The sequence below is a fragment of the Mastomys coucha genome, unplaced genomic scaffold, assembly GCF_008632895.1.
Source record: "Mastomys coucha isolate ucsf_1 unplaced genomic scaffold, UCSF_Mcou_1 pScaffold16, whole genome shotgun sequence".
NCBI classification, from domain to species: domain Eukaryota; kingdom Metazoa; phylum Chordata; class Mammalia; order Rodentia; family Muridae; genus Mastomys; species Mastomys coucha.
Window position 1 is genome coordinate 94,267,348 of NW_022196898.1, and position 26,438 is coordinate 94,293,785.

At 42.9% G+C, this 26,438-nt stretch overlaps 1 protein-coding gene across 8 annotated transcripts in view; it reads left to right on the plus strand.

Moving 5' to 3' along the window:
• Ttll7 (tubulin tyrosine ligase like 7) overlaps positions 1-26,438 on the plus strand; it is a 136,221-nt gene that overhangs the window by 13,966 nt on the left and 95,817 nt on the right. Inside the window, exon 2 of one of the 8 annotated variants that reach the window (XM_031375788.1) lies at positions 19,795-19,892. The exons of the other annotated variants lie outside the window; for them this stretch is intronic. The gene's annotated coding sequence lies outside the window, so the exon portion shown is untranslated. The remainder of the gene's footprint in view (positions 1-19,794; positions 19,893-26,438) is intronic. 8 annotated transcript variants of the gene reach the window in all.

Genomic DNA, 26,438 nt, shown 5'->3' on the forward strand with positions numbered 1-26,438 from the left:
GCAGAGCTTGTGCCCAAGGTCTGCTCTGGACCCCAGCCCAGACAGACTGGAAGGAACCTGAGTCACTGCCCTGTTGGAGTTCCTGTGTGCCTGGTCCCACTTGTTCCAGTTACTCCCAGTGTTGGGACAGATGTTGGTTCCTGCTCACCTCTGATCCTGGGTGTGTCAGAGTGCCTGGGAGTGGAGCTTCCTCTGGGTGTTGTGCGACTGGCTGCAGAGCTTTTGCCCAAGGTCTGCTCTGGACCCCAGCCCAGACAGACTGGAAACTCTCTACTTTTCAAAGTTCTTAAACAAACTGAGGGTGTGGACTTCCTATGGCTTCTCTCATCTCATGTCAGCATTTATGTTCAACTCAATTCCTCTCGACCCAGCTTTGCATCTGTCTTACAGAGTGTGACGTCATGTTTTATTTACAGTTCATTCTAGATCAGTGTTGAAGGAAACATTTCTTTTAGGACTTCTAATCTGACCCGTGGGCTACTGACGAACCTTTTTCCCACCTGTGTGTGTTTTGAAAGATTTTATTTTATTTACGTGTGTCCTTGTGTACCTGCATGCATGCCTACGTGTGTGGTGCAGAGGAAGGCATTTCTTAGAGCTGGAATTACAGCAGTGGGAGTGGGTGGGTTAGTGAGCAGGGAGAGGGGGGATGGGATAGGGGGATTTTTGGAGGGGATAAAATTTGCAATGTAAATAAAGAAAGCATCTAATAAAAAAAGTTGAGTAGTATCCCACACTATAACTATGTGGTATATGTAATACATATTAAACTTACTTGTCTGTCTGTTGACCAACACTGGGGCTGGAGTCACCCCTCTGCTCCATTTGAGGACTCCCAAAGGATACACTGGGTCCTCCTTGTCCAAACTAACCCCATTGAGAGGTTCTTGTCATAAGATCTGAGACACTAGCAACTTCTGACATGCTGAACTTCTTTGTGAACCAGAGTCAGGTTTATGTCTTACCTCCCATAACTGTTCTGAAGTGAAAACAATCACTCTGATAACAGTTAAAAAATATTTCATGTAAGAAATCTTCGTTTTGACCATCTCTTGATTAGAGCTTTTGAATTTTAAGCAAATGTGGTATATGCTGCTCTATGACTCCTGTGTGTCCATCTCCTCTTTCCCCTCCCCCGACACTTTCCAGTTTTCCACTCACAGCTTGTGTGGCATCAACTCTGCCCTATTCTATAGGTGGCTACAACTCATGTGCACCCGTCTTTTGTTCCTGACTTTTTGCACCTAACACAGTGCCCTCCAGCTCCACCCACGTCTTCACTGGTGTCTTATCATTGAATCATATACCATATGGAGTGTACTGCACTTCTGTTGTCTGAGCATCCATGGATGGATACCATTTCTGTGAGTTAGCTGTTGTGAATTGTGCTGCAGTAGATGTGAGAGCAGAGATGGCCTTCGTGTATACGGATTGAGTTTCCCTTGCCATGGACTGGGTAATGGCATGGCTTGAGTGCCTGATCGCTCTCTCTTAAGTCTCAGTGGACTTCCAGACTGTTTTCTGTAGCAGCTCTGCTAATATAGACCCCCACCAGCAGTGTGAAGAATCCCTGTGTTTTTCACGTGCTTACCAGCCCTTGTTTTTCTTAGTCTTCTTTATTTGCCATTTGTAACTGATACAGTGATGGAGAGACCTTTCTGACTAAGTGCATTTTCCCTCTGTGGTAAGCAGAGTCTCTGGTGTGCCATTCCAGCAGATGGTTGTGAAGGCCACTCCTTCCTCTTTCTATGAAATGATTCTAATCTACCCATCTCATTTGCGTTTCGGATTTAGTTCTCTAGAGGGACCTTCCCAAGAGACTTTGTCCTCCATATGTGACTTCTCATGTATTTGTGAGGAACTAGACATGTCTTGGGAAGATGAGAAAGAAGGGCTTCATGGAGTCATAAAATCTCCTGGGCCAGTTAGTAACTGGATCTCCCTTTGTGATGTGCTGGTCTATTGAACAGCTGCCTCAGATTCCATACAGATTAAACAGGACTACTCTACCTCTGTGGTGATTGGTTCTGTCCTTGGCAGGTGAGGTAGATGTTCAGGAGGACCAACTTCATAGATTAAAAGGAGGGGAATGGAAAACACTGGTTTCAGGGCTGCTGAAAGGCATGGTACCCAAAGTATAACCTATATATGCAGGTGAAATTGTCACACGACCCCAGGGAGAGCATGAGGGAAACACTGCTGTGCTCAGAAAAATAAACAAGAAGCAGATGATCTTTCCTGGGGTCACAGTATAGCTGTGTGTGTGTGTGTGTGTGTGCACCTGTGTGTGTGTGAGCTTGTGTGTGTGTATGCGCACCTGTGTGTGTGTGAGCTTGTGTGTGTGTGTGAGCCTGTGTGTATGTGTGCGCGCACCTGTGTATGTGTGTGAGCTTGTGTGTGTGTGTGTGTTTATAGCCACACTCTCTCACTTTCACCACATTTTCTGGCCCCAAGGAACCAGATTTGACCTGAAATTCAAGTAGCAGCCAGCTACGCCTTTCACCCTGTCCCAGGCCTGTGTGCAGGAGGAAAAGGTTGGCTTGTCACTAGGTCTTTTCCTTCTTTGGACATTGTCAGAATCGAGGATGCTGAAGACTGTCGTGCCTGAGTGAGTCAGTGACACTCTGACATCATTTAGTGAGTGTGTGTGTGTGTGTGTGTGTGTGTGTGTGTGCATCATACACTCAGACATCAGGCTGGTGTCTGACACCAATGGCCAAGCCTGTGTGACAAAGTGAAGCTGCATGAAGTAGGTCAGGAAATCTTTTGATTTGAGCCAAACATCGAAACAGCAGAGTGCTGTGTGATTTTCCCGACATCTGATGATGTTGTGGTGAAGTTGTCGCTAGAACTTCTGAAGTCTATTCTTCTGGAAAGCTCCCTCCACCCAGAAAGCTCGCCAGAGTGCTTTGGAGTCCTAAAATAGATTATTGCCGAGCAATATTTAGGTTCCCTGGGTTATGCTAAATTTAAGTCTCATTTCCATCCTCTTATAATCTTAAAATCCTCTAATGATAAATTTTAATTCTAGTTTTTAAAATTCTGAAGTTTTTATATTTGGTAGTTGAGATTATACATGCAGCCAATGCCATATATTAAATCTCTTAAAATTCAGATCACTATGCTATGAAGCAGTTTATAGTGATTGAAAATATAAGGTATTAAAGCCACAATACATACATTTGTACAATACATATATAATATGTATTGTAGAAGCAGACTTCATTTTGAATTATCAAAAGTTGCAACATTTAAATAACATTGGCAAATGGGAAAAAAACATGATAAAATGGCTTTATAGAGGTGAGCACAGATTAGAAATTTTTTTTGATGGAGTTTAAAATCAAGATCAAGAGAAGACCAGCGGGTTCCATTTTATTGTGTTTTTAGAAACTTCCCCCCTTGATAGTTTATAAGATAGGAAGAAGCCGTAACTTATTTAGTATATCTTGTTAACTGTTCAGCAAATGCTGCTGAATTAAAAGCAGGCAGGAAAAGATGACTTTGAAAAGTCATTGAAATTGATGAGTGAGTTCCCAGGACTTCCACTGGGCAGCTTACAACCTCCAATCCCATCCAGCTCTAGGGAACCAACCCAGCATCCTCTTCTGGACGCCGCAGGTACTGCACCTGCATGCATATGCCTTCACTGGCAAACAAACGCACATGCTTATAAGGAAGTTCCTCTTCCTGTGTTCGGTGTGATCTTTGGCAGAGCAGCTGGTCACTGGGAAAGCCTGTGGCTTATCCAGGTATTAAAGTAATGGTAGAAGAAATTTGTAATCATTCAGAAAGATGGATGACGTGTTCAGTCTTAGTAATTTATTTCATATCATCAAAGTGTTATGGGTAAGGTGCTTGACCTATTATTATTAATTTATTTTCTTTTGTTTTTTTGAGCAGGGTCTCTCTGTGTAGCCCTTGTTGTCCTGGAACTCACTCTGTAGACCAGGCTGGCCTTGAGATCACAGAGATCTGCCTGTCTCTACCTCTCAAGTTCTGGGATTAAGAGCGTGACCTTCGCTGCCCAGCCAATCCTATTTTTTTTTTTTTGAGATAATTTCTATATATTAGAAAGTTTTTTCCACACTCTACCCTTTTCCAAAGCAGTATTTAAGCACTTACCTACCACGAACATAACTCTGATCGTCGCCACTGCATAAAGTGTGTGGCAGTGCAGGCTGTAACCCTAGAGCATGGGAGGTGGAAGCAGGAGAGAGTAGCTCAGAGCCATCCTTGGGTACAGCCAGAGTGCGAAGATGGCCAGGTCTACACGTGCCAACACGAGGTAATGTGGGGTAGTGTGACAGTGCCTGGGAGACAGCAAGGGGAGAGGTGACAACGAACTGGGCTGAATGGGCTCAGGAGAAGGAAGACACGCGGGATTAGAGAAAACCACAGTGGAGTGTGAATTAAAGAGGGAAGGACGCTTTCGAGGATGCCTATGTGTAGCTCGAATATCCTTCAAACTTTGTCTGCAATTGTGATAAGTAGAATTTTCTTCTTGACATTGTCTATACCTGTACTCACAAAGAGAGAAAATTCAAGAAAATACTCAGTACCTTCCTTACTTCACAAGGTCTGAAGGGGATATATATATATATAAATATAAATATATATGTAAATAATAGTATATAATATATACAATATATAATATATAATATATAACAATATATATAAATATATATAAAATTTTCCTTTTAAAAAGTTTCTAATTCAAATAGAATTACATAGCTCTTTCGTCTCCCCAGCCCCACCAAGCTACCTTTATCTTTAATGTTCCCTTACGTTGATATCCTCATTTTCTTTATTATTATTATACACACATATATACATATGCATGTATACATGCATGTTTATGAACAAGTGTCTCTAAATGGAGCTTGCTGAGTTAGTAATTGTTTGTGTGCATGTGTTCTCAAGGCAGAGCACTCTGCACTGGATAACCGATAAGGGGGCTCATCCCTCAAAGAGGCTAACTCCCCCTTTCCCAGCAGGGCACTAATTGCCTGTATTTCTTTGTTTTGGGGCAGTTCATGTTAACATGTCCATTGAGTTGTCGCCATTCTGATCTTGTGTATGCAGACATTTCTCAGAGAGATGGCTTCGCAGTAGACTTCCTTGTGTTCTGAATCTTAGTCCTTCTGCCTCCATGATGTTCCGTGAACCATTGATGGAGGAGCTGTGAGGTAGAGAACCCATTGGTGCTAGACTCTGCATGATCGCTTCATCTTTGCATTGTGTCCAGTGGCGGCTTTCTGTAGTGGTCTCCATTTGCTGTAAAGAGAGGCTTCTTTGATGCCCCCCGCTACGATAGCTATGGCCATCTGTGGGTAGAAGATAAGATTTAGAATGCAGCAAGGAGTCATGCCGGTCTGACACAGTGGTATCAGTAGATTCTTTTCTGAGTCCATGAGCTCACTGGTCCTGAGAGAAGCTGGTTAGACTTCCAGTATCAGACATGATTTTCCTGTTGCTGTGTGGGCTGTATGCTCAAATAGACATCTGGGATGCTACCCGGATGTGAGTCCCACTTATCGCACCTTTATGGATAGCTTGCCGTGCTGGTGATCGCGGTGGTTCATACGTGTGGCAGCTGGGTAGGTCTGTGTAACTGCAGCCTTCCCTTGGCAGCTTGCATGGAACCATGGAAGCTGGACCTGGGGAAAGCTTCAGGTCAGATCCAGCTTGAGTCCTCTGAGTCCTGTGTCCTAAATGTGCAGTTTCTTTTTAGCAACTGAGGTCTACCCTAAACTCCCGAGAGGCGACCAAAGGCTACATCAATAGTATATATTATTTTTGGAGTCACTTGGACTACCCCGATCAACCGCTCAAAAGGTAGGTTTTTTTTTTGTTTGTTTGTTTTTGTTTTTGTTTTTGTTTTTTTTCTTTTTTGGCCTGGTCCTGGGATAACTAAAGTCCATTGTAGTGCTTCGTTGCCTTCCTGTTCTTCCAGGGTTCATGGTTTGCCATGATCGCCATACGTAGGGAGCCCCTATCATCCACCGCAGACATGCAAAGAGACCACTTGGCTTTCTCAATGAGTCTACAGGGTGGTAGGAAACAATGAAGGCAGCTTTGTGGCCGCCGAGAAGCAGCAAGGTGGAAGGCAAAGGCTCGATTGTCTAGTGGAGCTGCCCGAGTGTCTCTGAGTCTCAGTTTTTCCCGTTTAAAATGGATCAGTAGAGCAACTCATGAGGATGAAGTGGCTTTCTGCCTTTGCTGTGTGTTTGAATCACAAAGAGAGCTTGAGGAAACCTTGGCCCAGGCTGAGTTCTAGACCCATTCCATTAGAACATTCGCGTCTGGGACTGAGGCCGAGGCTTCAGGTTGTTTTTGTTTGTTTTTTGTTTTGTTTTTGATTTTTGTTTTGTTGTTGTTTTGTTTCTTCACATGGTTCATAAGGCGTGGTTGTCACGCCGAGAGTGCGGTGCCGTGTGGGGTGGGTATCTGACGCATGTCTAACTACCTTAGAGGAGCCACAGCAGCACACGTAGCTCCGTTTCTTAGGCTGCTCACTAGCGAAGAACATATGCTTGCTCTGTGTCTGTCGTTCCGTCACATAACAGATTACTATATGGCAGCCATTGAACATCATTGCTTAGTGGTGTGGACAATGCTGACTTGAACAGTTAGAAGATAAGGTAGAAATGGCACTGCTTGAAGATGGAACTGGCTTATGCTAATGTTTCTAGACTTTGCATAAGACTTAAATATTTTCGATTAGAATTTAAACCCTCAATACTACCTTGTAGAACAGGGACAGTACCAATTTGGCATAGGCCAATTTCTCAAACAGATAATGATCTTCATATTGGCAGGAATGTATTGATATTATGTAGTGGAGCATGTGTGATGTCTGTATGGAGCAGTCGGGTTGACTCGCAGAAGTTGTGAGAGGTATTGAAGCCATAACTGAATATGACGGCGATTGTTGTAATATTGGTGTGAATACCTGCTGTCCGATTGCACATTGCGGACACCAGTATTGTTAGGTCGTTTCTCCTGACACTGTGGGCCTGTGACCGAGGAACTGTAAGTCTAGAGAAATGCTTGCTCCTTGACATTTCTAGCTTTGTTCGGACGCAGTTAAGTTCACTTCACAGCAGTAGAAATTCATTCTCTTCGCAGAGAATAGGGACCATATTCTGAATCTAATCTTTCAATAAAGCTCTCCAAGGTGATAAGCCCAAGCTAGAAATAATTCATGCACATTGAATTCCACAGTTTGGAGAGAAACATTCATACCCGAGTTGTATCTTCTAGAGATGTGCATTGCCAGTGTGATTCTCTAGTCTTGGGTACCCCTCCATATTTCCCAGTGAGCTCCCTTGACACTGCTGGACCAGATGGGTCTCTTGCGTTAAAAGTCGAAATCTAGCATGTATTGCATGTAGGCTTTTGAGCAGCATTGTCAGAGTGATTTAACTAGGATTAATAACAAAACGTCTCATAAATGGTAATAAAACCATACATTCCAGTGTGACTGATTAAACAAGCTTGAATTTGCCCACAATCTCTTCCATCAACTTTCTCATTTTTCTGTGAAATGCTGACCACACACTTTTGAAGAGCTTTCACACATAGATAATATATGATATAGGCCTTTTATTATTTGTTATTTTCTATTAAAGAGTTTGAGCATTTTAGATGAAGGCCTGGAAACGAAAGGAAAAGAAAGCCGTGGGGTTCTTGGTCATGAGAACACAACTGTGTTGTTGTTGTTGTCCTGAAGCTGTCGAATCTTCCACACAACTTTCCTGGTATCTGGGGGTGGGCAGGGGCGGTGAAGACGGTACAGGTTAGGAGGGCAGGGGCGGTGAAGATGGTACACGTTAGGAGTTCAATGCTGTGGTAGGTCCACCATGGTTGGGACTGTGAACTTGGAATGTAATAGGGATGCATCTGGCGTGCAGCCGAAGGAGTGTGTCCATCTTCCTTTTAAGCAGAGAACTGGTGCTGGAACTGGGTCCTATAAAACCCAGGGTGGCTTTACAGAACATACTTAATAATTCTCATTTTCATCTCGTGTAAGTGGGGGAAAGTCTCTGCCGGATAAGCTTTCCGTGTTGTAGAGGACAGAGGGCGTGAGACTGTGAAAGTCAGAGTAAATTGTTGACTCGGAAGCAGCAAAGTGCCAGTCCCACTGCCTGCGGCAACGTGTTGTCATGTTCATCTGCAGAACCGGGTGTAACAGTGCCAGACTCAGAGGGATTCAGAATTTATTACACAACCTGTATAAACACTTGTATTTTTTTTTTTTGGTTTTTCGAGACAGGGTTTCTCTGTATAGACCTGGCAGTCCTGGAACTCACTCTGTAGACCAGGCTGACCTTGAACTAAGAAATCCGCCTGCCTCTGCCTCCCAAGTGCTGGGATTAAAGGTGTGCGCCACCACCGCCCAGCTAAACACTTGTATTTATCCCTCCATTTATTCAACCAATACTTGTCTGGTACCCAGCATGTTCCAGGTGCTTTCTGGATACTTGGGATAAGTGAGTGAAGCGAACAGTATCCTCTTTGTAAGCTTGCTGTCCACAGAGACAGATGAGTGAGAGTAGAAAGGGACCAGAGGCTACGAGAGTGACGTCAGAATGGGAACTCTACCCAAACACAAGCCAGGGACAGGAAGGCTTGCCTTCTCGATGGGAAGAATGGATGTGCACAGTCTGTGTGAGCGGGAAGCGACAAGCGATTGGAGCACAGAGCACAGGGAAAGGGAATGTGCCTTAGGGTCTCGGTGGAAAGAAGGGCTGGCGGGAAGCAGCCAGGCGGGCTTATCTGATGGGCGTCCCATCAGGGAGAGGGCCTTTGGAAAAGGCATGCTGTAAGAATTCGTAGTGAAGTATTCGTTATAGCAATTATAAGGAAGACATTGAGCTCTTGTATCTCTGCATCATGTGGTGAATCAATAGATTGTCAATCAAATTAAAGACCGGGACATGACTTGGAAAGCATGCTCCATGCCACCCTAACAGCAGTCAGTGTGGCTGACCTCCACGAGCCACATCTATGCCTGGACGAGTCAGGTTTGGAGAGGCTGAAGGAGAAGGCTCTGGAGAAGGCAGGGAAACTTCATGTTCATTGCTGCCCTGTGTCATCGAGGACAGAAGCAGAGCAGTGGCTGCATGGTGCATCCTTCTTACCCAGGGCATAATGGCAATCTTAAACATGTATGCTGATTCATTCTGTCAGCGTCACTAACCTGAAGTCAGGCAAGGACTGGGCTTCTAAGAGATATTAGCTTCGTAGCTCATTCCATGAAATAACGTTTTTAGTTAGATTTTGAGTGTTTTCATGTTAGTGTTGTAAAGCTACCAAACCTGTGCAAGCCATCTAGAGTGGTGGTATCTAAAGTGGGGTGTCTTAGTTAGGGTTTTACTGCTATGAACAGACAACATGACCAAGGCAACTCTTAAAAGAACAACATTTAATTGGATCTGGCTTACAGGTTCAGAGGTTCAATTTAATATCTTCAAGGTGGGAATATGGCAGCATCCAGGCAGGCATGATGTAGGAGGAGCTGAGAGTTCTATCTACATCTGCATCTAAAGGCTGCTGGCAGAATACTGGCTTCCAGGCAGCTAGGATGAGGGTCTTAAAGCCCACACCCACAGTGACACACCTACTCAAACAGCACTACACCTACCCCAACAGGCCCACACCTTCTAATAGTGTCACTCCCTGGGCCAAGCATATACAAACCATCACATGGGGGAAGGATGGGAGGGTAATAGTAGATTTACATTCTGGAGTCCTGTGTTCTGGTGAAAAAAACAGATCAGAAGCTTTGAGCAGATAGACGTGCTTATGTTAGGAACTCAGTTAATGATCTGAGTGAGCAATGGTGCCAGCAAGGATGAGAGGCAGAAACAAGTAAGGGTGAGTTCTGGTTGTAAGCCAGAGCTGGCTGATGCGATTCTTAAGTGCTGGGGCAGAGGAAAGTGTCAAGCTCACGTGGACTGGTTCTGGACATTGAGTTCGCAGTGGCATTGAGAATATACAGATGGAAATGTCTGGTGGGGACGTTGTATGGATAGCAGTCATTGCTATAGGAGCAGAAGTATCACTTGGAGAGAAATATTAGTTACCTATGAGCCCATCACTGACTGACTTAGGCTGTGGGGCCTCAGGCTCACTTCTGTCTTATTCGCGGGTACCCGATACTCTGCTGCTTCCCCAGCACTGAAGAGAACTCTCTTTTCACATCCCTGCTCCACTCTTTAAATCTTCCCATACTCAGATGCTGCTGTGAATTCCATGTCCTACTAGCTCCCACGATGTGGTCCACGACATCTCTGTGTCAGGATCAGCAAGCTTTATTAGCACAGTCAGCCTCAGCGATTCCTCTTTGCTGGTTAAGGGTCTGAGCGTCTGGAGACAATACACAAACAAGGGAGGACGCTGTGCTCAGGAAGTATGGGTTTTCAAAACAGAGTAAGGTAGCTTTGCCCTGCAACCCTGTTACCTAGTCCATTGTGTGCTTTGTATCTTTTAGTTTTTGTTGTCTTCAATCTTCTGCCCCAAAACAAAACCAGATTTTTGAAATTGTCTCCCTCTGCCCTTGCTTTGTCCAAATGTTTATTATAATTTTTTCTTCTTTTTTTTCCTCACTTCCTGAAGGTCTTCTTTCTTGTATAGTTAAATCTTTTTTTTTTTTTTTTTTTTTTTTTTGATGTTATGGCTAAGTTTACTTGATAGGAGTATTGCAGAAGGCAGATAATGCGAACAGTTACTTAGCAATTGATTTTTTCACATAGCTGTTTCAAAAATAATCAGCATTACTTTTCTAAGTAGAATGACTTCCTCCTTTCATTCTCTTTCTCCCTCTCTTTCTCTATCCCTCCTTTCGCCTCTCTTCCTTCCTTCTTTTCTTTCTGTAGATCTCAAATGTCTGTTTACATTACTCTTGGAAATGCAAGGAACTGGTCCTCAGTATACAGTCTTAGCAACAGGGTGAGCATACTGTGTTCTTATTCTCTTGATGTCTCTGACCATGGGGTCTCTACATTCTTCTCCTACCTCTGATGACTGCCTGTCACAGCAGGTAAAAACTTTTCGTCCAGAATACACAAAGAATTCATTAGTCTCAGGTGTCTTTTACACCCAACTCTCTTGAAATACACCACTAGTCTATTAACCTATTAACTGCATGAATTATTCATCCATTTATGAAGGCAGAGGTTTAATCTTCAAAAGATCTTCTTTTGAGTATGATGAATGCGGGTTATGGGTAGGGCCAGTGTTGAGCGATACCCTCAGTGTCCTGCCTCGTGTCCCTAGGCTGCTCTTGCTTCGGTGGACCATTGTGCCTTTCTCTGCCCGAGGATGTTTAAGGCACTCCTGAAAGCCTGTCATCCTTTATGCATCCTCTTTTCTGTGCTGTCCAAAGGGAGGAGATGATGTGAATGAATCCCTCCACTGCTCCCCACAGTAACGGTTAATTTATGACACTGGGCACACTCTGAAATTGTGACCTTTATGCCGACCTTCGGTTCCCTAGGGGCCTAAGCTCTGGCTGCGTCCTGGCACATCCTTCATGGCTACCTTTCTTTCTGTGTCTTGCTCCTCTGTTCCACTTAGCAGGATTTCCTGAAACTTGCCCATGCTGCTGGTATGTGAACCCTTGCTTGACAGGGGCGTTTCCTCCTTCCCTTCCTCTACTCCTTTTCCTCCTCTTCCTCCTTCTTTACCTCTTCCTCCTCCTTCCTTTCTCTTCCTCTGTGTTCTAAGTATGTGTCCCAGGGCCTTGTGCCCATTAGGGAATCTCTCTACTGCCAAGTTCTATCCCAAGTCATATCTTGGGTTTTAAAGTTTGCAAATGTCTTAATTTTCACCTACTTCCTGGTGACTTCTCAGGCCTGACATGGGAAAGAAAATTCAAATCAGGACCTAAAACACAATTTACATCCACATTGATGAGGAAGGTTTGGTTTCTAGGATTTCAGCAGTGCGCTTTCTTTCTCTTCATCTCTAATGAGGGAAAGAATCTTCTCGGTGGGTTCAGTGTGCTTGCATGCGCCTCCTTCGCTCTGGCTGCAGTGTGGACAGCGCTCGGATGATAGGGCTTGCGCTGTAACTCCACTGTTAGTTATTTTTAAATGATGACCTCAGACTTGGCTTGAGAATCTGGAATCCAGGTTCAGCTAGTTTACATTTTGATTTGCCCTGGAAGCGTTAGTCGCAGAGGTGGCTTAGCAAACACTTCAAGGACTAAAATAAACGCAGAATGCTGTGACTCACAATCATAATCCTTCCTTGCATACCACTTAGAGATCAGTCTTCTGGAAGGAGCCAAATTTGTTCACTATAAAAGCAGGTCTTTATTGATACAGTTGATGGAAATTCATCCTGGCGTATGATTCATGGCTATTTCATATTATTGTAACATAGTTGGATAAAAATGGCATATTTACTCAGAATTAGTAAACCAAAGCAAATATTAAGCTTCACAATTCATTCATCCATTCATGGAAAGATAAATATTATTTCATTTCATATGAATCATTCACAGCCTTGCTCAAAGTACTGTATCTTCTCAAACTAGTGAAAATTTTTCACAGTTCATTTTAATAACCATCATAATCCATTTTGACTGTATTGAGTATATTTAGATTGTTTTCAGCTGCTATTTTCCTTTCTAATTTTATTATTTTAATTTTATATGTATGAATGTTTAGCCCGTATATATGTATATATACACACATATATGTATGTGTGTGTGTGTGTGTGTATTTCATGTGAGCAGTGCCTATGGAGGCCAGAAGAGGGTGTCAAATTCCTGGAGTTACAGGTGCTTTGAGCTGTCGTGTGGGTACTGGGGACCGAACCTGGGTCCTCTGCAAGAGCTACCATTGTTCTTAACTACTGAGCCAATTCTTCAGCTCCAAGTTTGGTACTTTAAAGAGTAGCTTGGCATATTCTAACACTGTAGATGATTTTCCCAGGTCTGGCTTCTGAATGTAGAATCCTTGAACCTAAGGCATACACTTGTTACATATCTGAGACGTTTTCAGTGGTTTGTGATTGACTTTCAGAATGGTTGTTGCTGATGGTCTAGAGACTAGAGATTTCAGGCAGGTGAACTAACAACTCAAATCGCTTTGAGTTTATTTCAACAATGTTATATGCTCAGTTTTTTCTAATTTAACAGCAATAAAGTCAGTTATTCATAAGGTGGTGATTTAAATATACAGAGACAACAATTTATTGTTCTGTTATAAAGCATGTTATTCATAAGTGACACTTCAAGCATTAGCATTATCACACCGAGTCAGTATAATTTAAGAAGTAAACTATGAAAACTTAACAGTGCCCATCATACCTAGTTTGAGAGTGCATGCTTCTCTTCTGGGAATGTAAACATTTCATTTATCAAGTAATTCTATTACCTGTGTGTGTGTGTGTGTATACATACATCAAGGAACTGCTGACATTGAATATTGTCAAGTGGTGTTTCTGTCCCATTTAGGACTGTGTTCAAGTTGAGAAAACAATAAAATTAAATAGAGGAATTTTACAACTGTTATTTGAGATGATTAGTTTTAAAAAGGATTTATGGAAGGTGGAATGTTAATTCATCAGTTAAGAGCACTTGATCTTCTGTATTCAGGTTTGATTCTGAGCAACCATGTGGCAGCTCAAAATCATATGTAACTACAGTTCAAGGGGATCCAACACCCTTTCTGGCCTTCACAGGCAGCAAGCATACATGTGGTAGACAGACATCCATGCGAGCAGCATACCCAAATATAAAATAAAAATAAAACAAAGAGTGCAACATTGTGCAGATGTTTTTCATTGTCAAGGAAAATTCCTCTTTAATAATTTGTTATTCAAGCTGGGCAGTGGTGGCGCACGCCTTTAATCCTGGCCCTTGGGAGGCAGAGGCAGGTGGATTTCTGAGTTCAAGGCCAGTCTCGTCTACAGAGTGAGTTCCAGGACAGACAGGGTTACACAGAGAAACCCTGTCTCGAAAAACCAAAAAAATAATAATAATTTGTTATTCATATTTTATATTATGATAAGCACAACTGATCTTCTGAGAATAAAAGGTTGGTCCTGAAATAAGTGTGCTCAGTCCTTATTAGGATCTTTAAGAAGAGTAAGATGTGTAGATTTTAAGTAAAATGTACCAAATAAGAGAGGGCAGGAGCTGGGTATGGTAGCTTATGCCTGTAATCCAGGACCTAGGAGGCTGAGGCAGGAGGATTGCTGCTGAGCTGCGGGTCAGCCTGGCCTGCAAAGCAGGGCTGTTTGAAGAAACAAAATGCAAGCGACACCACCAGTGACGAAGCACAACCTTAATGCTCCGTGCTAAGATCCTTTGTACGAGTAATCTCTTCCTCTGGCCTAGGAAAATTCCATTTAGCAATTGTATGGACTAGGTTTATGAAGTCAGTAATCCTATTTTCCCTTGGCAACCTAAGATGGTGTCAGCCTGCTACCGTAACAATGGATGAGCCCGTGAGCCAGACAGATGAGTCAGGCCCCTGACGCCAGTGTTGTAAGAATCAAGAGAATGGTAATATTCCAGGCCAGTATTCCAGAGTTGCCTATGGTGGTCAGTAGTGATTGTCAACTGAACAGGTTTCTAGAATTACCTAAGAGACAACCCCCAGGCCTGCTGGAATCTAGATGAGTTACCTAGATGAGTTCAGGCACCAAGACTCACCTCAGCTGGGGTGGCACCATGCCTTGACTGGGATCCTGGACTGAATGACATGGAGTTAGCTCAGCACTAACGTTCATCACTAATGACTTCTTAGTTCTGGATGCAATGTGACCAGCTCGCTGTAGGATCCCACTGCTGCAGCGTGGACTGTGCCCTCAGATGAGGGACCAGAATTAACTCTATCTTCTCAGTGTAGACTGTGTCCTCAGATGAGGGGCCAGAATTAACTCTATCTTCTTAGTGTAGACTGTGTCCTCAGCGCCTGCAGACTAGGGACCAGAGTCAACTCCATCTTCTCTACATTGACTGTGCCCTCAGACTAGGGACCAGAGTCAACTCCATCTTCTCAGCGTGGACTGTGCCTCATTCCCTTACATCCTGCAGGCCATTCTTCAGGGTCCCCAAACAGCTGTTTTGGTGGTTTGGGGCAATTTCGTCTTTTTTTTTCAAGAAGAATTGCTAACAATGTTTTCATTTGGGTCCATTTTTAACCAGAATTTTAAAGCTATGGGTTAAGACTTGAGTTAGAAGCTTTATCTTGATCGTGATTGATTAAGTCCATTTTTTAAATCCCTCTTTCCGACCTGCATGCCACTATACAAGGTACGGATTGTCGATATTAGACTGGGTTTGGGAGTAGCTCACGGTGTGTCAGTCTCCTGGCCTGAGCTGCATCAGCACTGATGCGTTTGCTCTGCGGCCACAGATCTCCTCTCGGGAGCTAATCGTGTCTAGGTCAGGATGTGCGAGGGCCTCGGCCTACCTCAGCGCTGAGGTGTGTGTGACATGAGCCACACTGCTCTAACCTGGAGCCTGTCACCTGGTAATCTTATTCTCCAGCAGACTTCGATGCCTGATTCAGTGTGAGAACCCCAGGGCCTAAAGGAGGTGTGGCTGTCATTAATTTTTAACACTAGAAATAACGATAGCAGCTAAGGTACTGTTTTCCAGCTAGGATCCAGTCTCATCGCAAGTCATATCGTGATCTCGTTTGCTTGAGAAACCGAAACATGCAGTTTCAGCGAGGCAAAAGTGCTCTTAAAAATCTTACCTCTTATACACATTGGAGGTGACTTTAAGGACGGTTCTTGTTTTGCATAACTTGCATGCAAAAGAAACATAAAAAAGAAAAATAAAGAGGAGAACGTAGGACAAAGTGGTCAAGACACTTCTTAAATGTCTTCCCATTGGAGGACAGGTTCTTTTGATTATGTTTTTGTGATCAACACTCATACTGTGTACCCTGGATATGTGGAGTTGATGGTGCAGTCAATGCATAATGGCACAGGCATGATTTCCAGAACATGGATGGCCGAGGCAGGCACATTGCCAGTTTGAGAACAACCTGGGGGCTACATGGCTGTGTCCTAAAAGAAGGAGGAGGAAGGAAAGTTGGAAGGAGAGGAAGGAGGCAGAGAGGCGGGGGAAGGGAGTCAGTTTACGCTTTGGAGCTTTTCTGTGGTGTCCTTGTTCTATGCTAGTGTGCGTTTTTCTCTGTAGCAGATGCTGCCAGTGCTGATTTAATGTGTATGAGATGATGTTGGTATCTGTGTGAGGACTTCCCCCTTGCTGACTGTGATTGTAAAATGCAGCACCGTTTTAGAGAGAGAGGAGAGAAAGGATGCTGACTGCTGACTTAAGGACTTTCCTCCTGTGACTGGAGGCTTGCGAGTCCAAAACTTGCTGACAGGCTTGGAGTGCAAAGAACTGATGACATGGAGCTTGAATGCACACAGGACTGGGATGCAGCTGTCTTTCTGGGGGAGCCTCAGTCTGCTTTCCCATTCACCTTCAACCCACGGAATGGGGCTCACTCATGAGACAGATAGTAGATGCTTGCACGTTCAGCCGCTAATGGCACCTGCAAGGAACCTTTGCAGCAGCATGCAGTCTGACACTCGAACAAACAGTGTGGATATTGTGGCCTTTCTAAGTTCATACAGGAGACCATGCATTACGAGGAGGTTGCCTTAATCTGTGGTCTTCATATAATTGCAAATCTTGATTTGCTGCTGGTGTAATATCATTCCTGAGTGCCTTTTAGCCTTTCCATCATTGACTGCCTTAACAGTAGGTGGAAAGTCAAGTAAGACTCTTCATCCGCCTGAGGCTGTGGTGAGGATGTGGAGTCAGACCTGCTAGGGAGAAAGAGTTAGAGGGGTTTGGAATGGTTTACTTATACAGAATGACTGTGGTCTTATGGATGCAAGGACAGTGGCAAGTTCATCATACCTACATAGAGTTTTCTTTTGGAGAAGTAATATAGCTTGAAATATCTTAAAAATAAAACTTCATTCAAAGTCCATGATTTCGGCTATTCATATCAACCCTGAGTTTGCCCGAGCATGACAGTCAATGCAGACTATATTCTCCTCTACAAAAATTATAGTCTTGTGGTTCGAAGAAGAGATTCAAAAGTTTAAAAAATTAAATAACAGTAGAGAACAACAGTGTCAGTTGAGAGGGTATTTAAAAGCACACACAAAATGTATATTGTTATGAGTATTTTTTCTATGTTCTTAACATCGTCTGTTGGTTTTGCCCAATTGACTGAAAATAGTTGAATGAAAGTAATATATGAAGGACTGAGGAGATGGCTAAGTAGCTAAGGATGCTTATTGCTCTTGCGGGAGGACCAAAGTTCAGTCTCTAACACCTAGGTGAATCAGCTCAAGACCCACCTGGAATTCCAGCTCCATGGAATCATATGACTTCTTCTGTCCTCCATGGGCACTGCACTCACATGAGCAGACTCATACGTGGGTGCACATACACTCATGTAAAATAAAATAAAATAACATTTGAGTATAAGTTCCAGCAATGTGGTATGGCCAGATAAAGATAGGAATACATGCAATTTGCATTGCATTAATCAAAAGCGCTTTAAGGACTGAACACTGTTTTATAATGAGACTTGTAGAATGGATAATTTTGGATATTAGATTAACACTTGAAAAATGGTAAATTCTAACCCCTCGCAGCACAGTTGAACGCCAGCTTTGATGATTTAATATGATGTTTACTTTGTATCTCTGAGATGCATACTATGGATCTATGATCTTACCTCTGATTCTGTCCTGTCTTGCGTTGACTGTCATACTCGAGCAAACTTAGGGTTGATATGAGTAGCCGACGTCATGGACTTTGAATGGAGTCTTATTTTTAAGATATTTCAAGCTAAATTACTTCTCCAAAAGAAAACTCTATGTGAACATGGTGAAGTAAAAGACATACATTTCACTTTACCTAATAAGTTGGTGAGCACGTGTCTTAGTTGAGGTTACTGCTGCTGTCATGAAACACTATAACCAAGAGAAAGTTGGGGATGTAAGGGTTGTTTTGTTTTGTTTTGTTTTGTTTTGGCTTACCCTTCCACATCATAATCCACCATTGAAGGAAGCCAGGCAGGAACCCAAACAGGACAGGAATCGGAAAGCAGAAGCTGATGCAGAGGCCATGGAGCAGGGATCTTATTGGCTTGCTCCCCAGGGCTTCCTCAGCCTGCTTTCTCATAGAACCCGGGACCAGCCCAGTGGTGGCCCCATCCAGAATGGGTTGGGCCCTCCCCCACCAATCACTAGTTGAGAAAATACTTCTACTGGCTTGACTAGAGCCTGATCTTATAGGGACATTTTGTCAATCAAGATGACCTCCACTTTTATAATTATAGCTTGTGTCAAGTTGACATAAACAGGCACCCGAGTAAAAATGTTTAACATGAAATATAATGAACACGTAAGGGAGCAACTGAAGTTTTGAACAGATTGGTGGCACTACTACTATTACAGATGTGGCTTTATTACTTTACAGTGTCATCTGACTGTGTGTGATCAAGGAAGGTAAAGGTCAAGAGAGGGAATCATTGAGAAAATAAGTGTTCGTGATTTGAGAGCATCTATGGAGACCGTATTATTGCGCCCTGGCTCTAGGCTCTGGTCCTGTTCTGCATGTCATCCATGTTTATTTTGAAGAACAAAAATAGCCCTCTCCTTCCATGTGTCTATAAAAGGACTGCTCCATGCTAGAGACAGTGGTCATAATAAGATTTGTTTATTTTTATTTTATGCTTATGAGTACTGGCCAGTGTGTGTGTGTGTGTGCGCGTGTGTGTGTGTGTGTGTGTGTGTGTGTGTGTGTGTATGTCTGTGTGTGTGTTTCTGTGTGTGTGTGTGTATGTGTGTATGTGTGTGTGTGTGTGTGTGTATGTCTCTCTGTGTGTGTGTGTGTGTGTGTGTGTGTGTGCCTAAGTGCTCACAGAGGCTGACACGAGCATTGGACCCCTAGAACTAGCTTTACAGATTCCTGTGAGCTGCCTGTCATATGCATGCTGGGAACCAGGTTCTGGGAAAACCAGACTCGGGTTCTCTGGAAGAGCAACAAGTACTCTTAACTGCTAAGCTTTCTCTCTAGTCCTTAGAGAGATTTTAAAGGTTGGGAATTACTTATTTCTAAATGAACTAATCTTGTTAAAATATAGCTGAACTTAATTAGTCTTCTTAGCAGATGGCTTGGGAGGTAAAAATAATTATTTCTTTCCTCAAACATTGCTATGAAAATTCACTTTGCATCCAGTTTAGTGATCCAGCAACACACTAATCCTTTTTCCTGCTTAAAATATTAGATTTATGCACATGCATTAGCTTTACTCATGCAAGTCCACAGAGTGTTGTGAAGACTGGAGAATTTTCCATATGGACTTTTCAAACTTTAAATGACTCAGTCATCACGAGTTAATTTTATGTGACTTAATTTCACCTCGAAGCATTTGGGAACGATGGCAGAATCAGCCACCTTTTAAGCTATCATCACAACTGTGACTTTTAAAATTTAAGTCTAAGGGCCTCCTAGAGAGCTGTGTTTCTCTAGTGTGGTCAACTCAAGTTGCAATTCAAGCTTTGCCCGGAAGCCAGCGTCTCTTGGAGAAAAAGGAAAGAAAGAAGGCAAACCTCAAAGCATTTTTACTTATTTAATTTTTAAAATGTTGTTTATTTATTTTTATTTATCTAAAAACAAAAGTAAGGGATCAAACCTGAAGTCCTACCGATGGCTAATGTGGGCAGTAGGCATGCATCTTCTCTCATTCAAACCCACATCACAAGAAGGGACCCATTTCCTTCCAGGAGTCTGAGAGTGAGCCCCTGGCCCAGTCCTCACTGGCCTCACTTCACTATAAACCAGCCCCAGGGATGAAGAGGATGCAACTGTATGATCGTTGCAGGTCTGTGCCAGTTACCTGCCCTTGATACTCGATTGTCTTCCGTCTTTCCCAAAGTGCATTTGGCTCCAAGGCAAAACATGCCAGCTGGCATGTTGATTATTTATTCAGAGATCACTTGCATAGTTGTCCCTTCAGAAAAGGCCATGTAGCATGCTTTTCCCTGGATGATTTAAACTGTAAAGATTGTTTTTAAAGGATGCCAGGAGCCTCTTGGCCTGGACGAGGTAGTGGTGGGGGCACAGAGTGGGACTCTGGTGGGCTTTAAAGTCCGAGGGTCTCTGGACGAGGTAGTGGTGGGGGCACAGAGTGGGACTTCCGTGGGTTTGAAAGTCTGAGGGTCTCTGGACAAAGTAGTGGTAGGGGCACAGAGTGGGACTCCGGTGGGCTTTAAAGTCTGAGGGTCTCTGGACATTCTAGCTCTCTAACTGTACTGAAATGCTGATGGTAACTTCTAAAAAGTCCTAAAAACTTTCTTGCTCATTTTGAGGGTAAAAGGCTGCTGGCTTAGATTGACACCTGTAGCCTAACAGAGGGGGGATTAAGTGATAAGGCCTTTGTTCTATCTCAGCAGGAACTGCTCAGCTCTAACTTTCAGCCTGCTAGTCAGAAGTTGTAGGAAGAAAAAGGGACACTTTGAAAAGTGGTTATAGCATTTATTACTAAGTTGTAAAAAGTTTCCTATGAAAGCTATCTAAAGGGAAAAGCGGGAAGATATTAAGCGGGGCAGGGAAAATTTCTACTCTAAGTGGGGAAAGGGAAAATTTTTCTTTTCAGTTCCCTTTGTCTTCAGTACTTATAGATCTTTCAGAATACATGATCACAGGTTAAAAAATTCATCACGAGTTCACATAAAATATCAAATCATAAAGTGAAATAGAAGTTTACAACAGAGAATTGTTTACGTGCATAGGAGTAATTATCTGACTAAACACCCATCACCTGTCTGTCTCAGCTCCGCAGGTTCATAGGAGGTTGAAAACCTAAGTAAGTAGTGAAGTTTTGTATAGATAAGCCCAGTCAATATTTTATCTTCTGTCCTAGCACTCATAATAAATCATTAGTTCCCTTTTTATGACCATTGGTTAGTTGTTTTACAACCTCTTAAAATGTGCTCTGAGTAGGAGAAAGTCTGGTTACTATCTAATAGCAATTAACTGGTGACACTTGGGAAATTGACAGAGTTCTCATTGCAGCTTTGACTATCAGAAAAGGACCTAATAGCAGTCCCAATATAAAAGAGCTTAATAATCACAGATATAATTTTAGGAATTCTTATAGGATCATCATTAAGATTTAAGAAGTCATCTATTTGTCTATATAGCAACACTACAAGACAGAACTTCTTTGTAGATCTGCAGAGATCTGCTGCAAAGGGTGGGCTGGTACCTAGTGATTGTTATATATGTTTAATAGTAACAGGAAAGCATATTAATAGCAGGAATATTTACTAAAATGAATTCTCCTGGGTCTTGTCTATGGGAGCGAATCTGTCGCAAATTGTATTATAATCCAAAGCAGACCATCTCAGGAGGATCACCTGTTAGTTTTTAGCTTGTCTTACTATGGCTCCCGACAACAGGGCTCAATTTCCTGTTCTGAGTTAGAAACTAGTCCTGATCACCAGAGCATAGAACTAGAGCTGAAGTGAACCTCAATGACCAAAGCAACTGTTATCCTCCAGGGTCTGTTCATCTTCATCTTAGTGGTCCAGGACTAAGTAAGTCCTGGTCGGTCGGTCGGTCGGTCTGTCTGTCTGTCTGTCCTGCCTCATTCCTTTCTAAGTATGGAAACATCTGCATTACTAACTTCTTCAGGCTTCGCTATTTTGTGAGAATCCCTGTTTATGTGTAAAGTTGATAAAACGTTTATACTTTTATCAGTCAGCTCTGGTGTTAATAACTGGGATCCTGGACCCTAACTGCCACGCGTAACTCCTACAAGAATCACTGTGGATTTTCAAAATGGCGTACGAGGCAGAGAGAGGTGGCTCAGTTGTTGGGAGCTTCGTCCAGAGAACCCATGTTCAGCTGTCAGCACCTGCATGGAAGCTCACAAGCATCTGTAATTCCAGCTCCTCCAAGGGCAGTAGGCATGCATGTGGTACACAGACAGACATGCAGGCAAAACAGCCATACATACAAAATAAAAGATTTTTCAAGGAATACCAGCCAATGTACCAAGGCCGTGGAACTGGCTGGGTTTCGTTTTATCTTCTGCCCCCATCTACAGTTTTCTGTTAACCAGTTTCTTCTAGTGATAGACCACCATGTCTTCTCAACCCATGGTCAGAAGAAAGAGATCTGGGCTTCACCATAGTTCTTACACACAGCACAGTAACTGCAATCACACCTGTACCCAAGGCAGGGGAGCAGAAAGGGAGTGTCCACTGGAAGACTTACTCTTTCAGTCATTACTTGGAAATCCCACCAGACCATGTCCTTTCCTCTACCCCATCAGCCCCCTCAATGCCTACTCTTTTAGAGTCATATGGTCACTTATATCTAAGTACGTCAGGTAAATTTAGTTACTTAGTCACCACCCTCACTATGAGCTCAGTACCCTCCTGTTTCAGTCTCTTATGCTCCTGGATTTCAGGCATGTGCTGTCATGACCAATAGTTTAATGAATTAATGATTTAATATTTAATGATTCATAAACATGGATATAAAAATAAGCATTACACTAATATATACCCTAAAATTGGTAATGTGTGTGCACCAAATAAATATCAAACAAGGAATTCAAAGAGAAAATTAGGAAGGATTTTGTTGTGTCCTTTTCAGGTTAGGGTATGTCATGGCATACTTTGTCAAGCTAAGGAGTGTCGGAGGAGCCACCATATTCATAAGGGATGTTGAAAGTTAAGTTTTGGTCAGGGAGAACTATGCTGACGTCACGTGACCCTGTGCTGATGTCATCTGCGCTAGTGAGGCTGATGCACAGTTTGTTATCGATTGTGATCGTTCTGGTAAGAGCACAGAACTGGTGATTTTACACCTTCTCCATTTTCCTCAGCGTTCCTGAAGCCCGTTCCTGAGCTGGGAACAAAGCATGCACAATCCTACCTGGATATCTCAGAACAAGACAGCGAGTGCTTCATGTAGTCAGATGTAGGCTGCCACTTTCAGGATGCCTTAGATTCGTAACTGTGTGTGTGTGTGCACATGTGTGTCCATGTGTGTGCATGTGTGCTCATGTATGTGTCTGTGCATGTATGCATGTGTGTGTGCATGTGTGTATTTATGTGCACATCTGTGCATTTATGTGTCCCTGTGTATGCACATGTATATGTACATATATGCATGTGTGCATGTTCATGTGTGTGCATTTATGTGCATGCATGTGTCCATGTGTGCCTGGGTATATGTGTGCCCATGAGCACATGTAAATATCTAGACAGAAGTGAGTGAGAAATGCACACGTTAACTACCGACATATGTTAGTTCTGGAGAGCAAGTGTGACTTCTCCCCTCCACCTGCTTTGGGGAAATTTGAGGATGTTTTAGAATACAATATTATATTCTTGGAGAACATGTCAAAGGAGGTTTCAACTCAATTTAAGCATTTAATACATTATGAGATAACTTCGTATTCTGTTACTCTAGCAACCCTGTCACTTGACTTGAACTTTACTCAATCCTAGAATTACTGAATGAAAATTGTGTTTCACACACACACACAGTTACGAATCTATGTCAAATAGTGGAAATACAAATGTTTAAAAGGGAGACACCTTCAATGTATGATATGCTGTGTAAGTGGTTGCTATGTTTTTTTCATGTCACACCCAGCTAGATTCTAAGGACGAGATTCTCCACAGACTTTTGTCACTATTGCTTTTGGGTGACCCCAAGCAAACTGTGGGAATCTGAAAGGCAAATGGCAGTCCGTTGTGGAGCTAGTGCTCAAGGTCAGAGTGCACACACAGGTCTTCCATCCTTCCGTTACTTACCCTTGGCTCCTGCCCGCTCTTTAGAGGTAATGACCAAATGGCTCCATCATAACATTCTGTCTCCATAGTCAGCTCTAGGTTTGGGGAGGAGAGCCAGACTGGGAATGGGACACAAATGTTCCCGTGTCAAGGAATCAAATATCTTCTCAAACCTTTTTCAATTTGAACACACAATGGAGAGGGTCAATACACTATTGTTAGGACAACAGTTAGAGTGATGTCATCTGTTGCTCACCAGTTATGCAGCTGTGCACACTGAAATATATTGTCTTTTTTTTTTTTTTTTTTTTTTTTTTTTTTTTTTTTTGCAGAAACAGAAATAAGATCAGTTAGGTTGCAGAAGGAGGCTTCTGTGTTTTGTTTTTCTTTTTCTTTTTCTTTTTGTTTTTTAGGGGTATGAGTGTTTTGCCTGCCTGCATGGGTGTGTATCACATCTCATGTTTACAGTGTCTGTGGCAACCAAAGGAGTGCATTGGCTCCTCCTGGGTCTGGAATTCCAAATAGTTTTTAGTTTCAGCTGTGTGAGTTTCAGGAGCACACTGGGTCCTGTGCAGGAGGAATCAGTGGCCTAACCACTGAGCAATCTCTCCAGCCCCATTCTGTGTTTAATTAAAAATTAGAGGTGTTCCTTGTCTTATCTTCAGTTACGGATTTTATTTATTTTCTGGTCCATATTCAACCATATTTTTCTGCAACTGACAACTAAGGCACTTAACTCCTGGGATTGGATTTTGTTTTGTTTTGTTTTTTTTCTGCAGAACTTTTGATGCATGGAGCCAGCACCTACCCCTTTCTGTAAGCCAGGCATATCAAAGTCATTAGTGATTACCACTTCTTTCTCGATCACCAAGTCTGAGTGCTGTACTATGGTGGTACTCTTCTCTCTATATGTATGATTCTGCCTGTGGCCAAGCACTCAGTTTTCCTCTCATGGACCTTCAAAATATCTTCCGCACACTGTTCTTCCTGCTCCCATCACACAGCAGAGTAATCTACAGGAAGCCCTGCAACGGCTTTGCATTGCCCATGGAGTAAGACCTTGTCTGAGCTTCAAGGGCCATTTCCAATGGGGCACTTCCAGAGAAACACACCATGGCTCAAGTGAATCTATCGGGGGACCTCTGTTTCAACTGATTACTTTAAAAGGTGGAGCCATGATAGATGTGTGCTAAGTCATAATGACATCACACTTCGGTGCTTCCTCTCTCTGAAGAGTGCTGGCTTGCTTCCATGTCTTCCTCCTCCTCAGAAGACATCAGACCTGGTGGTTGTCTTTCCACGCTGCTCTTAGCATCTTATTGCTTGTATTTGTACTTATTATCTTAGTATCTTAGCATTTGTATTTGCATATGAATCAGTTTCTAAGCAAAGTTTGTGTGTGCACAATTTGTAGCGTTTTAAAACTTACGTAAATCACACATTACATATATTCTTGGGCAGTTTTCTAAAATCTGAGCTCTTATGTGGTTCTTCATCTAGTTCCAGTTTATTTCACTTCATTGCTTTATAGGATTTTATTGCATGCATGTATTATAGAGTATTTACCCTCTCTCTCTCTGACATTGATCCATTTCTCATTTCTCTGTCCTCTATGTTTATCCCCTTATTTGACCCTCTGTGACCTTTCAGATCGAGGGCCCTTACTTGGGGCCCAACACAGTATAATGTGTATCAACACAGTATAATGTGTATTATTACACTTTACGGTTGCTGTTAGGTTCTCATATTCAATGATTTTGATGCATTTATTTTCTAGGAAATGAATGTGTTAGTCAGCCATCGTGGCTAGCTTATAGTCGAGAGATGGGACACCTTTCTCGCTTAGCTGACGTGGGCTCACTCAGCTTTAGCAAGCGAGGAACTTTATAGGATTTATTTTTCTTTTCTAGCTGCTAAATTTTCTGGATTGGGCACTTTTCTTGCCCACTGCTGTCTCCTCCACTTATTGCTTAGCCAGGAGATTTCCAAGCCAGCAGTATGGCTGTGTTTCAGAAGATCAGCTTAAAGAATACAGGGTCCAGTATAGCATCTCCACTTCCTAGAATATGCCAAACCTACCATCGGCCTTACAGTCCAGCTTCATTCTGCAGCAGAGTCATGGAGGGGGTTGGCAATTAGACGTCTTATGCCCAGATTGGAGACCATGGAGGTCAGCGATTGGCTGAGAACATATATTCCTGAGAGCTGTGGTGTCGACGCTGGAGTTCCCGGGGTGTTTTGAGCAGCATGTTCAGCCTGTGCCAGCTGCTTTCCCACTGCTGTTATGGAGGAAAAAGTGATAAAACCAACCTAGGGAAGAAAGGGGTTATTTTGGCTTATGGTTCTCGAGGGGGTAGAGTCTGTCATGGTGGAGTGGGAAGGCAATCGTCTTAGATGGCATGCAAACCTTTATAACATACATTTTACATGTAAATAAAACAGGTAACATTGACTCCACAATGTTTTTATAGAAGATAGTCTTCTCCCCATACTGCTCCCAGCCATAACAGACCACCAGAGCTCTAATGCACTGACTGTGTTGTTCTGTGAGTTTAACCAGTGGTGCTATACATAGAAACCTTTGAAAATTGTGTGTCGTTAATGATAGGCATTCG